The sequence below is a fragment of the Protopterus annectens genome, chromosome 10.part0 (assembly GCF_019279795.1).
Source record: "Protopterus annectens isolate FY-2018-M chromosome 10.part0, PAN1.0, whole genome shotgun sequence".
Lineage (NCBI taxonomy): Eukaryota > Metazoa > Chordata > Ceratodontiformes > Protopteridae > Protopterus > Protopterus annectens.
In genome coordinates this window covers 1,281,010,918-1,281,031,025 of record NC_056744.1, presented here as the reverse complement: position 1 = coordinate 1,281,031,025, position 20,108 = coordinate 1,281,010,918, and positions in this window count along the sequence as shown.

The window sequence follows — 20,108 nt, the reverse complement described above, 5'->3', positions numbered from 1 at the left end:
CATCCACATCAGAGCACCACCTGGTGAACAGGGTAGGGTCTACATCAACCACAAGGGATTCCCCTCCATCAACTGCCAGGTTGTGTGTGATGCCCAGGGCATTATCATGCAAGTGTGTGCTGGCAGCCCTGGAAGCTATCACAACTCCCACATCTGGCATTCCTCACAGCTGTATCAGGGGTTTGCCAGGGGGAGCATCCCAGTTAGCCATCTAGTGAGGGATGCTGGCTACGCACTGGAGCTGTGGCTGATGACACCCATCAGAAATGCACACACCCCCGAACAAGAATGCCATAATGAGGCACATGCAGAAACCAGGATCATTATAGAGTGTGTGTTTGGGATGCTCAAGACACAGTTCCGCTGCCTTAACATATCCGTTGGAGCCTTGTAGTATTCTCCAGCTACATGTGGACAAATGTTCCTAGTATGTGCCATGCTACACAATATGACCCTGCAGAAACAGCTGCAGCAGGAACAACATGGGGAGGGGCCACACAGCCTCCCACCATAGCCAAGGTCTCCACAGGCACAGACGGACTTGGAGGAGGAACTTCCTGAGCCTGCCTCTAGAGGCAGACAGAGGCATGCCCAGTATGCCTATCCTTTGGCAAAGAGGCAACGCCTACCACACACATTGACATTGTAGGGACCCAGGGACTGATACCTCTCTCCAACTTGCACATACAGTAAAAGGGATGCCAAACATGACACTACCTGTACTTTACCATGTATAGGGAGTGTATTGCGTGCATCCCACATAGTCAGCCCTCCAGCACCATCCTCAATACCACCCCAGTCACAAGTTAAGTCACCCTTACTATCAATTACTGAATGGAGTAGTATGTTCTGACTGTTATATCTATGCTATGGATGCAAGCATGCAAGGGAATTGGGTGGCCAAATGGGATAGCAGCAGATAGCTGACAGCTATATGAGACAGCATGAAATCCATAACAAATACTGTTTTCCCCATACTAGGCAGTAGCATTCAAGGTGACAGCTCCCACTGCAGTACATGTGGTGGCTCGACTAACTGTGGGTGTCCACAGGTCACACACATGGATGTCAATGAGCATTCCTATACCCACCCCCCAGACTCATGCACCAGGACAGTTGTAGATGACTGGAAAGAAAGTTCGAGCAAAGCTCTACAAATGCTGGCAATTGTGAACAGTGCCCCCTACAGACCTACACAGACATACTACAACAGGTCTGGCAGTTGCAGTATAGTTCTGAAGAGTAAGAAGTCTGAAACTGAAATGTATGCCATTACAATCTAACTTGTGTACTTTACTGATATGCCTCAATTCTGCAAGTTAGGGCACAATACAATACTAAATGGAAGCAAACAGAGTATAACTGAAATACCAGTGCTGTCAGTGCAAATGTGTAAATTTGTCAGGTGTGCCCCCTCCCCCAACCCCATGTATAAATGGCAGTAACATGTAAGTTTGTAGGGTATTATCAGTGGATCAACATGATGATTGGTGTATGTCCACTATATTCAGGGGTCAGTGTGCCAATCTTTTGTGAGTATTTAATGTTGTCTGGAAGTGTACAGCATGTAGGTCTGGATGTTGTGTCTCAGTAGCCTAGGTACAGTACTGTGGTTGACAGGGTAATATTACAACAACTTCAGTGCTAACCAGTCTGCTTTTCAGCTACACCTATGTTACTAGTTGTGCACACTCACTGTCCAGATGTCAATATGTGTCACTGGACAGGCTATGAACAGGGGTCCATACATAGAAACAGTACATAGGTGTAAGCACTCTATGCAGTGCCTAGAAAATAACTATGAACTGCTCACACCTTTGGAATTAAATATAGAGGTTAGTATCATAAGTTCATAAGTTGGTACTAGGCTATCGGCCCTAGGGCCTATACAAGCCTAGCCATAAAAATTCCTGGGATATTTCTTCCCACAATATTTACTTCCCTGTTAGTTGTCCCTTTAATATGTAATACTGGTTGTCTGCCCAATCACTGGCAGCCCACAAAAGCCACAGTTATGAAGTAATGGCACACTGCTGATATCCACATACAAGGCAGGAGAAGGTCCCAGTCATATCTGTGAGTCAGGTGCCATAAGCTTCCATATCACATATGCACTCAGTCCACCCCCCAACAGCCACAGGTCATATCCTTGCTGTTGGGAATGATTACAGAATCAGCACACTTCTTTTATGGAATACACACAGGATGCAGCATACTGAAATGGTGTCCCATGCAGGTGTGTCCCTAGCCGTAAGCAGCACCCTGCACACATACAGACTGATGCATCATTATGAACTAGAAGGATTGCCAGGAACATCTCACCCACTTGCCCATGTCACCCCAGGGGAATCCACTGGCTTGCAGCCTGGTAATGTATGAGTGACAAAATGCAGTGGTCTGCATCACTCTCATGTGGCCTACAGGCCTCTGGCAAATGCCCTTGGCTCACCCTTAGTGCCATCATATGCTTCACCCATAGTGCCATCATATGGAATGTCATAGGGTCCTATCTAATAACATAACACATTAAGCAGAAAACAGGGCAGCCACGGTGGTGCAGTGGTTAGCATTGTCACCTCACAGCAAGAGGTTCTCCGGTTCGATCCTTGGCTGGGGTGCCTTCTGTGTGGAGTCTGCATGTCCTCCCCTGTGGTCGTGAGGGTTTCCTCTGGGTGCTCTGGTTTCCTCCCACATCACAAAGACATGATGCAGGTGGATTGGACACTGTAAATTGGCCCTAGGTGAGTGTGTGTGTGTGTGTGTGTGTGTGTGTGTGTGTGTGTGTGTGTGTGTGCGTGTGTGTGTGTGTGCCTTCTGTGGAAGGTTGGGCACTGGGCTGGCAACTCGACACTGTAAAAACTCCACTGCCAATCATGAGCAGACAGGTGATCCGCTGTGGTGACCCCTAACTGGGAAAAGCCGAAAGAAAAAGAAGATTAAGCAGAAAACAAATGCAAAGCCATGCTGCCAGTAGCATGCATCTCCATGTCCTAGTGTAAGAATTGGGGACCAAGACATAAATACTCCTGTGATAAAGGTCAAACTATAGAAATACTTATGAGATATTGCTCCCATACTATTGGGAAGAGGATAGAATTGCAGAGGGGGGCATAAAAGCATGGATTCATGGAGTGTGTGAAGTCTGAAAATCAAATGTCTGTTCATACATCCCCCTGACTGCAAACCCATGAATGCATAACCACAAACCTGCTTCTAAGCCACAGTGTGAAGGGAAATCCACCAGATATACGAGTCTTGCATTTGGATAACCTGACCAAATCTGTACAGCTGAGAGGTATGCCCACAGCAAGATATGGCCTTTCAGTTAAGTTGAGAAATGCACAAGAAGGGAATCCCCAGCCAGCATAGCACCAAGGTGCTGGACCATTTACACAGACCCATCACTCAGCTGTCTGTACCCACCCCTCCACAATGGCAGGATTGTCCCACAATGTCTAGTCTTTGCCTCACAATATTGGTCTATGCTGCATTGCTCTTGTATTTCCCTGTTAAACAACTGTGAGCAAACAATGATATCTGTCAGTAGTTGATGACACAATATATTACACTGTAAAACAGTACATATGTCCAAAAATCTTTGCTACAACAGAACATGTTACACAAGCAACACAGACAGTAATAGGAAATTTAGTTACACACAGTATCCCCCCATGTTTGGAGCAATTGTGTCTCCATATTGGAACCCTATCTACAGATATCCTGCAAAAATAGCTTATGAGGTGTAGCTGTAGCACACAAAACCCTGCACTGGAGTACAACTCTCCCTGGAATGGATTCCCACAAGCAATATAGAAGGTCATTCTGGGCATGCTCCTGCACTAAAAGAAATTAAGACCGTGTCTGACACCACAGTGGACCATATATATCTATTATCTGCAGATGTCCATGCACACACACGAAAATGTAAACTGTTTGGTGTTCACACACACATACACACACACACACACACACACACACACACACACACACACACACACACACATTGGACAGGAAACCCCACTGCCAGCTGTAGGTGGCAGATATGTGGTAAATCTCCATCTGTTTTGTGTGATACTCACACATATCTAAGGCCAACATACTACAATAATTCAAATATACACACACATACACATAAGGAAGAGATACACAAACAGTGAGAGACACAGTACCATTATGAAGCCTTTCCCACCCTGTACATAGCCCATAATTCCACTCTACACTATTTGCTGATGTATGTCACCTTAGATGTACCTTTGGACAAGCCTCAAATCTGTAAGCTCAATAGTGCATGTGATAAATGCATAGCTTACTAGAGCAAATAAGTCAATAGGTAGGGTTTTGAATCTTGGTCCTGGCAAATGTGTGTGTGAAGGAGTTACTGTTTTACTCCATTCCCACACAGTACACATCCCATTACCTAATATCAGAACATATGCTGCAGTCAGTCACTGTACACTCGCCACTATACAGACTATAGAGTTGCCACTGACACCTCCAACTATTGTCATAACACTGGCCTTAGTCTCAATGTCAAAAAATGTGTCCCAATCCCCTGTTGAATCAATGTGTTGTCCACAAATGACCACATCAGTGGTAGTCCAATGGAGATAGATATCCTTATAGGAGGTCTGTGAACACAGCTTGACTGCAACCTCTCTTCTGACCACCACACTGCCAGTGTGGACAGAAAGTCCTGCCATGTGACACATTGCATAACTAAGGGTGTGTCATCCAGAAATGAAGAGGTCAATGTCTCCCTCTACTCCCTGCTCATTAGGCCAATTAGCAGGTCCAATGGCCCATTTGCCATGTAACTCAGTAGACACCTGCAACAACTGGGTAGGCTACAAGTGTACCTGATGTATGAACCTAGGCATGAAACAACTGTCTGATATGGCAAGAGCCCAAAACCTCCAAGTGTTCCCGGTCAGGCAATCCCTGCTTGACTGACAATGCCATGTTTGCCCAGTTGTGTTACAAATGCCACAGCTAGAAAACCCCAATCTGTATGCACCACATGCCATGGATACCTCAACCGCATTACGACATTCAACACAACACGCTTGGGGACAGGTCCATAATCCAAACACTGGCCATGTTATGCAATATATGTTGCATACATGTCAATGAAAGCACCCCACTGGCCCTCTTCAATAAAAATTCAGATGAGCGGAAGGTGAATGTAACTGTCACCCTAGGAATCACTCACATAGCAGTAGTTGATAGATGGCATGCTGACAAATGTCAGGTGCCATGATACCAGTGTACTCACATGCCCTACTCTTCTCATATCTCCATGTACATTAGCCTGGTACACACCCAGGGACACCTGCACCAATAGACCTCAGTACTGACAAATGTGCCTGTGTGCATTACTGAGTATGACAGTTTTTGTGGGTTTGTAAACTTGTAGTTGAAAATACTTTGAGGACCTTCTCACCCACTACACTCCCATTGCTATACTTAGAAAGGGCTGCTGTACTGCACTGTAAATGTACCTTGTGACACCCTTCACCCTATGGGCTACCTTGAGCTTGCAGTACCAGCATAACACTGTTCTACTGATGAGAAGACAGGTGTGGTTTACCCTCTGAGTCCTGGCATATGTGAGTATGTGTGTGTGTGTGTGTGTGTGTGTGTGTGTGTGTGTGTGTGTGTGTGTGTGTGTGTGTGTGTATTTGCAAGTGTGTGTGAGTGTGCATATTTGTAGGGGGCAACATTCTGAGGCCCCATTCTCCAAATACACTGCACATTGTCATACATTAAAAGGGTTGGTGATGTTGCTCACCTTAGAAGAGCCATGAAACAATCTTCACCTTACTAGCTCTGTGGCATGTGCAATAAATGCATATCAGTGTAATAGCAATAATTAAATAGACAGGCAAAGGTTTGAATCTTATTCCTGGTAAATGTGTGATTGTGGGTTTGTCATAGCATTATCATGAGTATGGATGAGTACTATATTCAATGTGGGTGGGGTGCTGGGTGTAACATTTTTAACACCATGGTACCCCCAGTACATGTCCCAAGGTCCACTGTATGAGGACCGCTGTCACCATCAACCATACAGGTAAATGATGACACTCTTCAGCCCAATAAGGCATGTGGTGTGTGCCAGAACTGTGTAACAGTATGGACTGAATGACAAGGTAGGCAGGGCTGCTAACTGCAGGTGTGGCAAATGTGTGTATGGCTGTATCTGTCTTAGTCATTGTGTATATTTCTGTAGCTGATAGTATTTCCTGGCCATTCTCACCCAGGACATCTCCCATTGCCATACTGTGCAAGGCCAGTGGATGCTGTTCACCTTAGAGGAACTGTGGAGCACACTTCACCCTACTTTCTCCATGGCAAGTGCAATAAATGCAGAGCACTTGAAAAGGAAGACCTAGGTAGGTAGTGATTCTAATCTCAGTCATGCTGAGTGTGTATGCTTGTGTGTGTGATTTTAGTATTATGACTGTGTGTGTTTGAGTGACAAATGTGGCCATGGTTTACAGTTTTACACCATTGTACTCTCAGCACATGTACTGTCCTATGTCCATGTGGCTGATGCCTAACTCCTACCACATGTTGTGGCACAGATCCGGCAGGAGGCGATTGCTACCATCTCACCTTACCGTCTATCTATGACCTCAGCATAATAACGGTGGGCATCTCCAAGATCAAGGATGTTGTCACACAGAGCATAAAGAGCTGCATTTGTGACCCTGAAAATATGTCCAGTGTTAGATTTGACACGTGCCTGTACCTCCATGACAGTCCAAAACATGTCTGGTGACACCTGCTGTGGTACTTGTGACAGGGCCATGATGGGCAGTAGTCCACCTATGAGCACCCCGTCCATCCACATGTGTGGAATCTGCCTGTTCTCTGGCTATGGAAGGTGTATCCACACTATATAGTTCTCTTAGATTTACATGACAAACGTGTATCATACTCATATTCACAGGTAGCATATGGATATGTACGATATCCCTGTAGATGGCCTAGGAGTGGCACAGTCACTAGTGTTTGACAGACACTCCAGTGTTTGTCATATGTGAGAAATCCTTTCCTGGGGTGAGTTAGGGTCCTGAGCTGTGTTCTGTGTCACAGCAGAGAGAGGCAGATGCTATGGCCATAGGTGCTGTTTAGCAGGACATCACTACAGCAAGTCGGGTCTATATTAAATCAGCGAATGCTTAAAAAAGTGAACGCTGATTTATCAACCCCATGTAAGTGAAAGCTTACAATCCTGAACACTTAGTACCGCAATTTCTTTTTTGTTTTGATATTTTGCCTTTTCGTGCTTTTAAGTTTGATCAAGATGCATTCGAAAAATTGCATCTTCAATCACATAATAGGAACCCAGCAAGTCTTGCTCAGACATAAATCTTTCAAAATCCTATTTCCCATTATTAGAAAATACATACTGCATTCACTTAAATTCTGACTTGTTTCACATACCTTTTTATTATTTCACACTGTACTGTGTTGTATCAGAAGGTTGCTCCACATCTTTTTGTTTCACAATGTGGAGTACTGGTAGACAGATGGTTGGAACAGGTGTCTGCATGCCCTTTGTAGGTAATGCTCTTGACCAGTTGATGGCCTCTGCACCAATTGGTGTTCCCCACTTGCTAATTGCATTCAGAGCAGCTGGGTAGTTCTTCCAGTCGTCAATGTCATAGCAACACACTCCTATAATTGAGTACTTAATGTGAGATTGTCCCTTTGCCTTGGCTTTGAGGAACACATCCTGGAGGTGTATGGCTACTGAGTGTTACACACAGTAGGTGAGAACAACTCTTACAACAAGACCTGTGGAGACAAGCCAACTAAATGATGGAGAAGGTTACAGACTTAGCAACTGAATGTGAGTATTGCTGTTATATGGTGTGAATACTGCTGGTTTTATGGGCTTTGTGTGTACATGCTACTTCTGCATGGATGTCAGTCTGACAAATTTATGTGTTTGCATAGCTCTGAATTGTAAGCCTATCCACATAATGGCCAGAGGTGTACTTGTTATGTTTGGTGTGTTACCCAGACAGATGTTGTTCTTGGCAAATCAGTGGCATAATCTGGTCATTGCCACCAGTAAATGGCAACATCCATTTGTGTTTCTAACTTCATATCCTTCAAAATAGGGATGTTGCAACCAACCCTGTAACACCAGCAACTGCAACATTCTTAGTGTATAACAGCAATATTTCAAATATGGCCCTGTGTTTGGACCTCTTTCCTCCACTCATTTGACAGGCTTTGTCCAGTTATCATGCAGTAGAAGGTTGATAGGTATGGTCTATCAGTATTTAGTGCTGACATTCCTGCCATTATACCAGTGATATTGTGGAATAAGACACATTAAGGGAGGTAGGTGCCATACATATGAGTGAAAAGGCTGGACAGCATGTAGAACCCTGTACAGTCGAAAGGTGGGTCTGTGGAAAAGTAGGACATGCCTTAGAATCAGTCTGTTAGAACATGTGAGACATAGTTATTACATGGACAAACGTTCTATAGCTGTTACTTCTCATACAGTTCACCATGGGGACTGTAGTGGGTTACAATGTACTTTTCTGGAAAATGTCTGTTTCCCAGTTTGATCAAATACTTATAGCAGAACCATTGTTATGTGAAGAATCAATTTACATTGTATAAGTTGATACTGTATCACCTAGGGGGTTAACTGAGGAGTGTAATTGGAGGCTGTTTAAGAACATATGTAATTAAGTGTCAATTGCTTCCTGTATTTAAGGCAAATATGTTTTGTAATGTTGATGGCTGTCTGTTGTTTTACTATCTTCAGCCATTTTAGTTATATTGCTTAGAGGTCAGTGTATGTCTGGCCATTGTGTATGGCCGATCCTGAATTTGTAGCACTGTACTGTGTACTTATTAGTTGCACTGTGTAGGGGGGCAGCACATGTCAGTGGCATGGGTCCTTTTGTATCATTACCAATGTGTTTGTATGTTCATAGACTGGTCCCCCAACTTCATCTGGCGTATTCCACAATTTTGCTAAGGTGCTCCTGGCTCTGACAGTGCTGCAAGGTACTGACAACTAAATCATTACTGATTCCACAGTTTTCCTTCCTTATGATAAACTGACTGCAGTGCATGCTATGGTTGAAAACAACATGAGATAGTGCAGCTCAGATGGCTTAGTGGTTATATGCTTTGATTGTTGTGTAAGGGTCCTGGGTTCAAGAGCTGTATATTTTGTTGCAGGCCAGGTGTATATTATTTCCTTTACATAACATGCCTATATGTGCTGTCATTACAGTAGCAAGGGGTGTGAGTATACTGTATGGGACACGTGTATACATGGGTGGTTGCACATGTGATGTGCACTCACGCATCCATTATACACCAGCTACATTACCATGGAGATAAATATAATATACCAGACATTTGACTATTACAGTAGTACTAATTAGTTACCTGTCCTGTAACTAGTCTAGTCCAGATACAGATTTGCTGTATCCAGGACTGTATGCTATCTTCTGAGTGTTGCCCAAGTCAGCTCCTCAGTTTGTCACTTAGATATGCTAGTTATCTCCTCTCCTGCACTTTAAATAGCTTATTACTTTAGCACTTTACCAGACATCTTGTAGCAAGTATTTTAGCACTCAAAAGTGCTAACAGCACTAAGTGTACTACGAGGAAACAGCTCCAGTAATTATTATAAATGCCCCCCCCTCCAGGCATGTCTACAGGTCAGTTCTTTGTGCTTTCACCTATTAACCTGCTAAACTGGGACATCCTGAGGTAATGTAGCAACTACCCGATGTACATTGACAACACTTACCTCTTATCGCTCTACACTCAGACTTGCAAGAGATGCAGTTATATATCATAATAGGAAGCCACGTGCTCTCCCGCCAAGACCAGAATAGTTCATCAAGAGGAGACAGTCAACACTTGCACCACACTACATGGAACACATAGTCCTCCAGAACACACACCAGCACTGCCTTCATATAACAACACAAACCACACACCCACCTTTGTGGAGGCTCTCAATAAAAAGCTGCATAAACAGCAGAGACCTTCAAGGCAGACATGCACTCCACCACCACCACACAAGACTAATCACAAGACACATATGTCTCCTAAACAGTGTGCCAGTCAACCAAAGCGCCTAAGGCAAAACAGCATAGCCAAAATACTAGGAATACTTGACTTGATAGTGAGGAACAGTGATTTCCCACTCACTAGGTTGATAAAGGAGAAAGCAACAGTCAGCTGCCTTTCAAGCACCAGGATCTGCCACATAACACACACACTGAGGTCCCTCAACAACAGGTACACATATGACTCTGTCATTGTACATGTGGGTGTGAATGACCTGAGACATACCTCCCTGGACTATATGAAAACAGACATGGAGGAGCTCTCTAACTCTGTAGCCCAGATGGGTATGACCCTAGCCCTGAGTAGCATCCTACCATCACCCAGAATGATACCACAGTACAAGCTGAAAATGATTGATTTCAACAATTGGCTACATTTCTGGTATAATTTTAAGGGGATCCACTATCTGTGTGCCTGGGATGACATGTTTGACAGACTGTGATCCTTTGTCAGAGATAGCCTGCATCTGTCACCCCTGGGCTTCCAGATACTGGCCAAGGCTCTTGCTACCCCTATAGTGGCTTTTTTAGGCAGTGTTCCAAAGACCACATTACCACTGTTATAGCTACAAACAAATGTAATCTGAGGATCATGCTGCTCAATACTAGAGGTCTACATTTCAAAATGCACTCGTTCAAAGCACTCCATAAAATGGAGAACATTGACATTTGTGCTGTAACAGAGAACTGGTTCAAGGCAGCAGAAAGCACACCTGCACTCCAGGCTATCACTCATTCCACACCTTTTTGGCCCAGAACTTCGACCGAAGCTGCAAAGGTGGTGGTGTTTCAATAGTCATAACAGATGCACACACTTACAGACTGTTAGCACAACATAAGTAATCTGAGATACTTCAGGTGCAGCTCACATTGGGTAAGACAGCAATACAGGTCATAGCCTGCTACAGGTCCAAAAACATGGCTCAAGACTTACACTCGCCATTCCTAAGCACTCTGGGGAATATTAGGTTCCAACCCATCACTCTCATACTGGCCAACATCAACTACTCCACCATTAACCGGAAAAACTATTAATGTACCAATAGATTTGGCCAATGCTTTCTGGAATTCATTCATTCTAATGCCCTGGACATGCTTGTTCTTACTCCCACTAGAGGTAGCAAAATCCTCAACCTGGTCATTACTAACATGGGCAAACGTTGCTCTACACTGATAGTCAACTCCTCCCTGGTTAGATACTAACAAAAACTAATCACCCTGGAAATCCACATCCCTTCCATCACACAATAAAGGTAACCACCATGAAATCTTCTCCAAAGCTAACTTTGGACACCTACAAACAGAGGTGGCTAACTGCATGGCACCCCATGCAGATGGGGACTAGTTGCATGATCGCAGAATCTTACACAAATGCACTGTACGAATACATACACAAATGGATAGATCTCACCATATGCAATACAACCAAGATGCTCTCCTCAGAAAAAAGGAAGCCAATCTGGTGGTCCCCTGCCATAAACAAACTCTACAACAGAAGGAGGAAATTGATGCAGAATAACGTGAAGTCCCAAGACTGGAAATACTTCCTTATCAGCCTCAACCAAAGGTTGAGATCTTTCATCAAATCATGGAAAGGTAGCTATGAAAACATGATTGCAGCAGATAGTGAAAACAACCACAAGGCCTTCAATAGTTATGTATAGAATCTCCACAGCACAGTAGCACAACCCTCAGATTATTTATGCTTGTGTCTGTTAAGGTGGTTCTTTCTTTTGGCTTCTGTACATTAACTATAAAATGCACTAAGGTGATATTTCTGTGGGTCTATATTATATATTTAAACTTTCTAAACTTCGAATCCCATATGTTCGACATTATATGATAGAAGTTTAAAGGTTCGAATATATAATAAAATAAAAAAAAATTACCTTAATGGTGCAAGCCCCCCTGAACCCCCCACACCCCCCCTACTTAAATATACCAACTCCGAGATCGCACTTTAGTGCAGAAAAGGGAAACTCTCCCATTCTGCACCGAATGGCGCCGTTGCATTTAACCTTCGAACTCTTGAAATGTCGATCATATGGGGTCGACCATATGACATTTGACATTTCAAGCATTCGGAGTTCTAATAGGAACCCTATTTCTGTCAATATATGTTAGCAGGAGCAGTGTTACTATTACAACCTTCTCAGCTGATCTACCCACATCATTTGGATATGTCTTTATTGTCACGCCTTTGTCCCCCCACTTTGTCTGGCTTGTTCCAGATTCATTGCACTAAAGGGTTATGAATATACCTCTCCACTGCCAGGCTGCTTGGAGACTGTCCAGGTGTTTGGCCCATACATTGTTTCTGTTCCACAGTTTATTTGCATTTCTCTGGATAACACTTTTATGATGCAAGGATTTATGTCAGTGAAGACTGACATGCATGTCAATTCCCATCCTCATATCATTCAGACACTCCTGCTGATACAGTCCCTGTTGCTGTACAACTGTTCAGTTACGACGGCAATATTCAGATTATGTCCATATATGTGGCCCATTTCCCACCCTTTGTACAGCCTTTGTTCATTAGTCTTGCACTAAGAGGTTGATATATGATTCTGAGGTATGTCTGCACTGCATGTTATATGACTATGTATATATATATATGTTTAGAAACACTATATAATCCCGAAATTGTGAAATATGGAATTTCAGAATTCCAAGATTATATAGCCAAAAGCTCTAAATACTGAGACACCAGAAGTGCGACTTTCAAAATCCCGAAGTTCGGAGATGTTGAAGTAGCGCTTCTGGTGTTGTGGTTTGTGAATGGATAGGTAGAAGTTCAGGTAAGTATCTATGTGTAAGTGTGTTGGTTAGGGGCTTTAGTGTGTGTCAGTGTGTGTTGTGACTGTGATGTGTGTGTGCGAGGGGAATGTAGATTTGTGGTGGTGTTTTCATGTGTGTCTGTGTAGTACGACCTTGGAGTTAGTATATTTAAGTGGGGGGGTGGTGCTTGTATGTAGTGTAGGTTTGTGAGTTTGTGTGTTGGGGAAGGTGTGTGTATGTGCGTGGTGTATGGTTAGTGTAGCGTTCGCGATTTTAAAATTTGTGCTTCTGGGGTTTCGGGATTGTAAGGTTTCGGCTTTATGATCTCGAAATTTTGAAATTCAATATTTCAGGATTTCGAGATTATAAAGTGAACCTATATATATATATATATATATATATATATATATATATATATATATATATATATATATATATATATATATATATATATATATATATATATATATATCTATATATACATATAGATGCATAGGTACATAGGTACACACTAGGCTATTGGCCCTAGGGCCTATATAAGCCTAGCCAACAAGATTCCCTGGCTTTCATCACCCAAGACAAATAATTTCCTGTGCCCCTCTTGAACAGACACACAGAAGTGAATCACGGGGTGGATTTCCTATTTACCATCCAAATGTCAATATTTATATTAAAGAGGGCCAATGAGGAGCTCTGTTTCACATAAATGGGTAGTTTGTTCCAGAGTTTGGCAAGTTTTATGGACAGTAATCTATCCCTGCAGCATGTTCTGTCTACTGAGGTGACAAGGTTTAGCTGGTGTATTTTGAAACAGTTTACATAGGGCATCTGTTTGATACTGGTGATCCTCTTTATGAGGTAATTATGTGGACTTTCCAGTTATTGTAGATGTCTTGTGAGGTACATACCAAACAGGCCATTGTACTGTATAATAGGTCTAATGAGGGATGAGGAGAGAGGAACAATGATCTCCTTTTTTCTGGATGAGACACCTGTTGTGATGTGATGTGGCACATGGAAGGATTTCCTGAGTACTGTGTCAATGTGGTTATCAATGGAGAGACTACTATCCACCTGTGTACCTAGGTCTCTTATCACACTTTCAGTGTTAAGCTTATTATCAGCAATGTGGTAGTTCATGGGCACAGAGTTTTACCCAAAGGGGATGGCAATGCATTATTTGGCGCTGAGTTTGAGGCCATGGCTTTGACACCAAGCATCTGTCTCAGTGAGGCCCTTTTGTAGATTGTCCACATCTTTACAGGATTCAGTAAAGTAAAGTGCGAACTTTGTTAGCCACAGACCCTCTGTGTTAGCCTGAACTTCAAAGAAGTAGATGCCAAACAGAAGAGGGCCAAAGACTGAACCCTGTTATAGTCCACTTGTCACTGGTCTGGAGTCTTATTTGGAGTCTGCTACTTTCACAGTGTGGGTTCTGTCTGTAAGCCAGTTGGCAACCCATCTCATGACATAGGTATTTATCCCTAGTTTAGTGAGTTTATCTGTAAATCCAGAGTGGGTGATGCTGTCGAAGGCCTTGGCAAGGTCTAGGTAGGGTGTGTGAACCACCCTGGCCTTGTCCTTGGCTCTGATGACTGCTTTAAAGAAGTCAGTCAGGTGTAGGTGACATGATGTACCTTTCACAAACCCAAACTGGGTGGGATCCACAGTTTGGAGGTTACCTATGTCATTTTTTATAAGTTCTATGATGATACACTCCATGGCCTTGCAGATCAGGCTTCTCAGGCTGATGGGGCAGTGGTGGCTAGCATCTGTAGTGGCTCCCACCTTGTGGAATGGGATAACCACTGCTGTATGGCATTCAGCAGGCACAAAGCCTGAAGTGAGGCTATGACTGAACATGGTACTTAGGTGGGGTGCCAGTTCGTTCTGTAGTTTGTGCTGAACACAGCCTGCGATGTTGTCTGGTCCCATGCATGATGTATTCTTGGCCTTGGAAAGTGTGTTTTTTACCTGTGCAGCCATGATTACTTTGTGATACTACTATGCAAAATTAGCAGTTTCCTTCTCACTCCGGCATTTGATGATATCAGCTCAAAAAAAAACCAAAAGCAAAAAAATCGGAAATGAAGGGGTTCTACTCAGGAATTGTGGAATCCCATTATTTGGACCCCAAAACTCGGTAAAAACCAAGTAATTTGGGACGGTTGGGAGGTATGGCATTGGTGTAATATTCAGCAATTGTACTTCTATTTTCTTTCTCCATGGGTGTCATGAAGTTAGCCACTTCTGTCTTAGGAAGCATGAATTTGGCTTTGGAGAAGTTCTTTATGGTGATTTCCTTAATGGGGGGTGTGAGTGGTATATATATATATATATATATATATATATATATATATATATATATATATATATATACATATATAGATATAGGTCCATAGGTGTGCACTAGGCTAATGGTCCTGTAACCTTTACAAGCCTAGCCCATAGGATTACCCTGGCATCATGCCACACAACCATAGTTCCTAGTACCTCTGTCGAGTAGAGCCACTGGAGTGATCCCTGTGGTGAATTTCCTATTTCCCATCCACTCACCAAGATTTCTCTTGAAGAAGGCCAGTGAGGTGCTCTCCTTGACATGTATGGGAAGTCTATTCCATAGCATGGGCAGTCTCTGGGTTATGAATCTGTCCCAACAGCTTCTTCTGTTGATTGTGGTAATGAGGTTGAGGTCTCTGGAGCGTGTACGAGGGATTGGTATTTCTTTACATGTACCATTTCTAACAGAGCTGGGTCAGACATGGCTTTGAAATTCAAGCAGGATCGCCTCTAAATAAGGCACATTTAGGCATATCATACGTATAATGTTATATTTAAGCAATAACCCACAGCTGGGTGTGGGTAATGCTGGAATTACCCACAGTTGGTTTGGTTTGGTCATGAGGGCAATGCCCTCATGACCACACAATGCCAACGGTGGGTAAGTCCAGCATTGCCCACACCCAGCCATGGGTTACTGCTATTATACAATGACATTATTTAAGTAAACAATACTTACCTTTCTTAAATAATGTCATTGTATCATGCCTCCATGCTGCCCTTCCACAGTTTTCCAGTATCCTGGGCCATTTCTGATGTACTGCACATGCGTAACAGATGTGTTTCCACACTTACACAGTACATCAGTGCTGTGCAGAGGTAGCAACAGAGATAGGGGGCTCTCAATTGCTTTTTTTAACATATCTCGGTATGTTATATGAGGTGATGAACTCATATAACATATTGAGATATATTAAAAAGGCATCAGAAATCTTCATTTCTCTGTTGAGAGGAAGGTCTCCATTGCATTTTTTATGATATCTTGCTATGTTATACGAGTTCTTCAACTCTTCACACATAGCGAGATAAGTTCAAAATACAACAGAGATCTTCATGTCCCCATTGCTATCTCTGCTGACTGGAAATACACACAGGTGATATTCAAATGGAAATAGTCTAGGCATCTGGACCTTTTTCCATTTGCATACTCTAGGAGTTACAACAGGCACTCTGTTTGGGCTGGCCAATTAGTGTACTCATTTCTGTATGTTAATGGCCAGTCATTGTATGATATAAAATTAAATATTTGCATACACATTTATACTTTTACATTTACCTTCCATGACATCTCTCTATGTGCTTTAATTACATTATATTATTGTGTGACTATACTAAGGAGGGAGAAAAGGACCTGTACCAATTGGCTAGACAGAGGGACCGAGCTAGGAAAGATGTGCAGCAGGTAAAGGTGATAAAGGATAATGAGGGAAACATACTCACAAGTGAGGAGAGTGTGTTGAGGAGATGGAAAGAGTACTTTGAGGGGTTGATGAATGAAGAGAATGAGAGGGAGAGAAGGTTGGATGATGTAGGGATAGTAAATCATGAAGTACAATGGATTAACAAGGAGGAAGTAAGGATAGCTATGAAGAGAATGAAGAATGGAAAGGCTGTTGGCCCAGATGACATACCTGTGGAAGCATGGAGGTGTTTAGGTGAAATGGCAGTGGAGTTTTTAACCAGATTGTTTAATGAAATCTTGGAAAGTAAGAGGATGCCTGAGGAATGGAGAAAAAGTGTTTTGGTACCGATTTTTAAGAATAAGGGCGATGTGCAGAGCTGTAGTAACTACAGAGGGATAAAATTGATCAGTCACAGCATGAAGTTATGGGAAAGAGTAGTGGAAGCAAGGTTAAGAAGGGACGTGATGATTAGTGATTAGCAGTATGGTTTCATGCCAGGAAAGAGCAATACAGATGCAATCTTTGCTCTGAGAGTGTTGATGGAGAAGTACAGAGAATGTCGGAAGGAGTTGCATTGTGTTTTTCTAGACTTAGAGAAAGCATATGACAGGGTGCCTAGAGAGGAGTTGTGGTATTGTATGAGGAAGTCAGGAGTGTCAGAAAAGTATGTAAGAGTGGTACAGGATATGTACGAGGGTAGCGTGACAGTGGTGAGGTCTGCATTGGGAGTGACAGATGCGTTTAAGGTGGAGGTGGGGTTACATCAAGGATCAGCTCTGAGCCCTTTCTTATTTGCAATAGTGATGGACAGGTTGACAGACGAGATCAGACAGGAGTCCCCGTGGACTATGATGTTTGTAGATGACATTGTGATCTCTAGTGAGAATAAAGAACAGGTGGAGGAGACCCTGGAGAGATGGAGATACGTTCTAGAAAGAAGAGGAATGAGGGTCAGCAGGACTAAGACAGAATATATGTGTGTGAATGAGAGGGAGGATAGAGGAATGGTGAGGATGCAAAGAGTAGAGGTGGCGAAGGTGGATGAGTTTAAATACTTGGGGTCAATAGTTCAGAGTAATGGTATGTGTGGAAGAGAGGTGAAGAAGAGAGTACAGGCAGGATGGAGTGGGTGGAGAAGAGTGTCAGGAGTGATTTGTGACAGACGAGTACCTGTAAGAGTGAAAGGGAAGGTCTACAAGAGGGTAGTGAGACCAGCTATGTTATATGGGTTGGAGACAGTGGCATTGACAAAAAGGCAGGAGTTTGAGCTGGATGTGGCAGAATTAAAGATGTTAAGATTTGCACTGGATGTGATGAGGGTGGACAGGATTAGGAATAAGTATATTAGAGGGTCAGCCCAGGTTGGAAGGTTTGGAGACAAAGCCAGAGAGGCACGATTACATTGGTTTGGACATGTGCTGAGGAGGGATGCTGACTATATTGGGAAAAAGATACTAAGGATGAAGCTACCAGGTAACAGGAAAAGAGGAAGGCCTAAGATAAGGTTTATGGATGTGGTGAGAGAGGACATGCAGGTGGTTGGTGTGACAGAGCAAGATGCAGAGGACAGGAAGAAATGGAAACAGGTGATCTGCTGTGGCGACCCCTAATGGGAACAGCCGAAAGAAAATGATGATTGTGTGACTATACTGTATGGGGCATGTGTGTTTATATGGGGGTTTCACAGCTTTTCTACACTGACATCTCACTCTAATATTATGCCAGTACAGCCTCAGAAGTGCCGTACAGCACTTTCTGAGCACAGGGGATGTGTTTAGTGTCTGTGCTCTGCACGGAAATGCACACTGCGCTCACACACAGAACCATGTCCATTATACATATGCATGACGCTCTGCCGTGTGCATGGTAATGGTTGCTTCTGTGCAGAAATAAGCTATTCCTGCACAGAAGTTTACTGAATCTGGGGGAATGCCTAGAGATAGAAGTTTTTCTGTTGTCTTGAAAGAAAAGCAATTACTAAGTTTAAAATGTAAAATGTTTTACTGTTTTATGACTTCCATGATCTGGCAGACATCTGAGACATATGTATTTTGAACACAGAGATGTGAAATTCTGTTAAGTTTTTGTTTAACCTAGGAATTGAAGTCACATGACAAAGAGAGATGTCATCCAAGCGGGCCCAGCAGTAATGTTTGATATTAATTTAAGAACTCTCTCAGAGAGAAACAGTGCATTTTGTATTTTGTCTTGGACCTAGCAAGAACATCCACTCATCATTAACATCTGCATTTGCCTGTCTGTAAGTAAGACTTAGGGTATAGTATCTGTTTTAGATATACCCCGGGATTCACGAAGCTTGGCGCAAGGCCGGCGTAAGGCTTGCGCCGGCCGTGCGGTGTATATTTGGAGTAGTCACGCCATATGCATATTAATGAAGGCGCACAGCCGCCACAGCCACATGCATAGGAAACGTGTGCGAGTGCATGGGGCATAACGAAGTTGCGCATGGAGGCGTGTCAATGTCAGCTGTCGATGAGCAACCTAAACTGCTGAATATTATATTCCGCCTGCAATAGTAATCGTACCTATCAGTGTCTGTGGATACTGAAACGTATGCAAAGCATGCAAGATAGTCCCTGCGAACAGAAAATGAAGAAGCAAACAGAAATGCACGGTAGGGAATAACGGGTCCCTACCCTTGAACAAATTACATGAAAACCGTGTGCCCGTAGTCCAACATAGTGTTGATAGCTATACCATGTGGAAGTGAAACGTATCATATGTTAGCACGCCGCCAGTAGGTACATCCAGCCCAATGGAGAGGGTCACCAGCTGACCCAATAATGTGAGGGAGGGTACATAGCTGTGCATATGTGTCCATAACAAAATATACGAGGAGAAATGTAGATATATGTAGTGACCGTATGCCCGAATCATATCCCACAAGGCATGTAATAGTCACAAAAGGTATGTCCGTATTTCACATACCAAATGTGATAGGAAATAGCATGCACATGTAAACGAAACAGAAGGAGCATATAAACATCTATAACAATAAGGACACATGTAGGCCGAAAGGAACAGTATGATCCATACCGTCGACTAAGATTACCACCTGTCCCACTTTGCGAGCGACAGTCCCTCTGTGGGCAGATGTGTCCTGACACAAACTTGTAAAAATGGCAAATGTCCAGAGAATATAGGACATAATTATTCCGTAGACGTCATTTAATAGTTGCATTAAACATTTTTCACTGAACGTATATTACATAAATGTCATAAGAAACAGAATAAGACACCAAAATGCTACAAGAATAAGCTTAGATATAGGCAAGAATTGTAAGTTCTATCTGCTGAACTGACCGTGGGTATGTGTCGGCCTGTAAAATATGCTGTGTTCACCGCAAATGTCACACTGTGGCCAATTGAAAAGGTGGAAACACAACCGTCGACTGTGGGGAGGCATTGTCCACAACAGTCGGACATGTGTAAGGAATAGCTT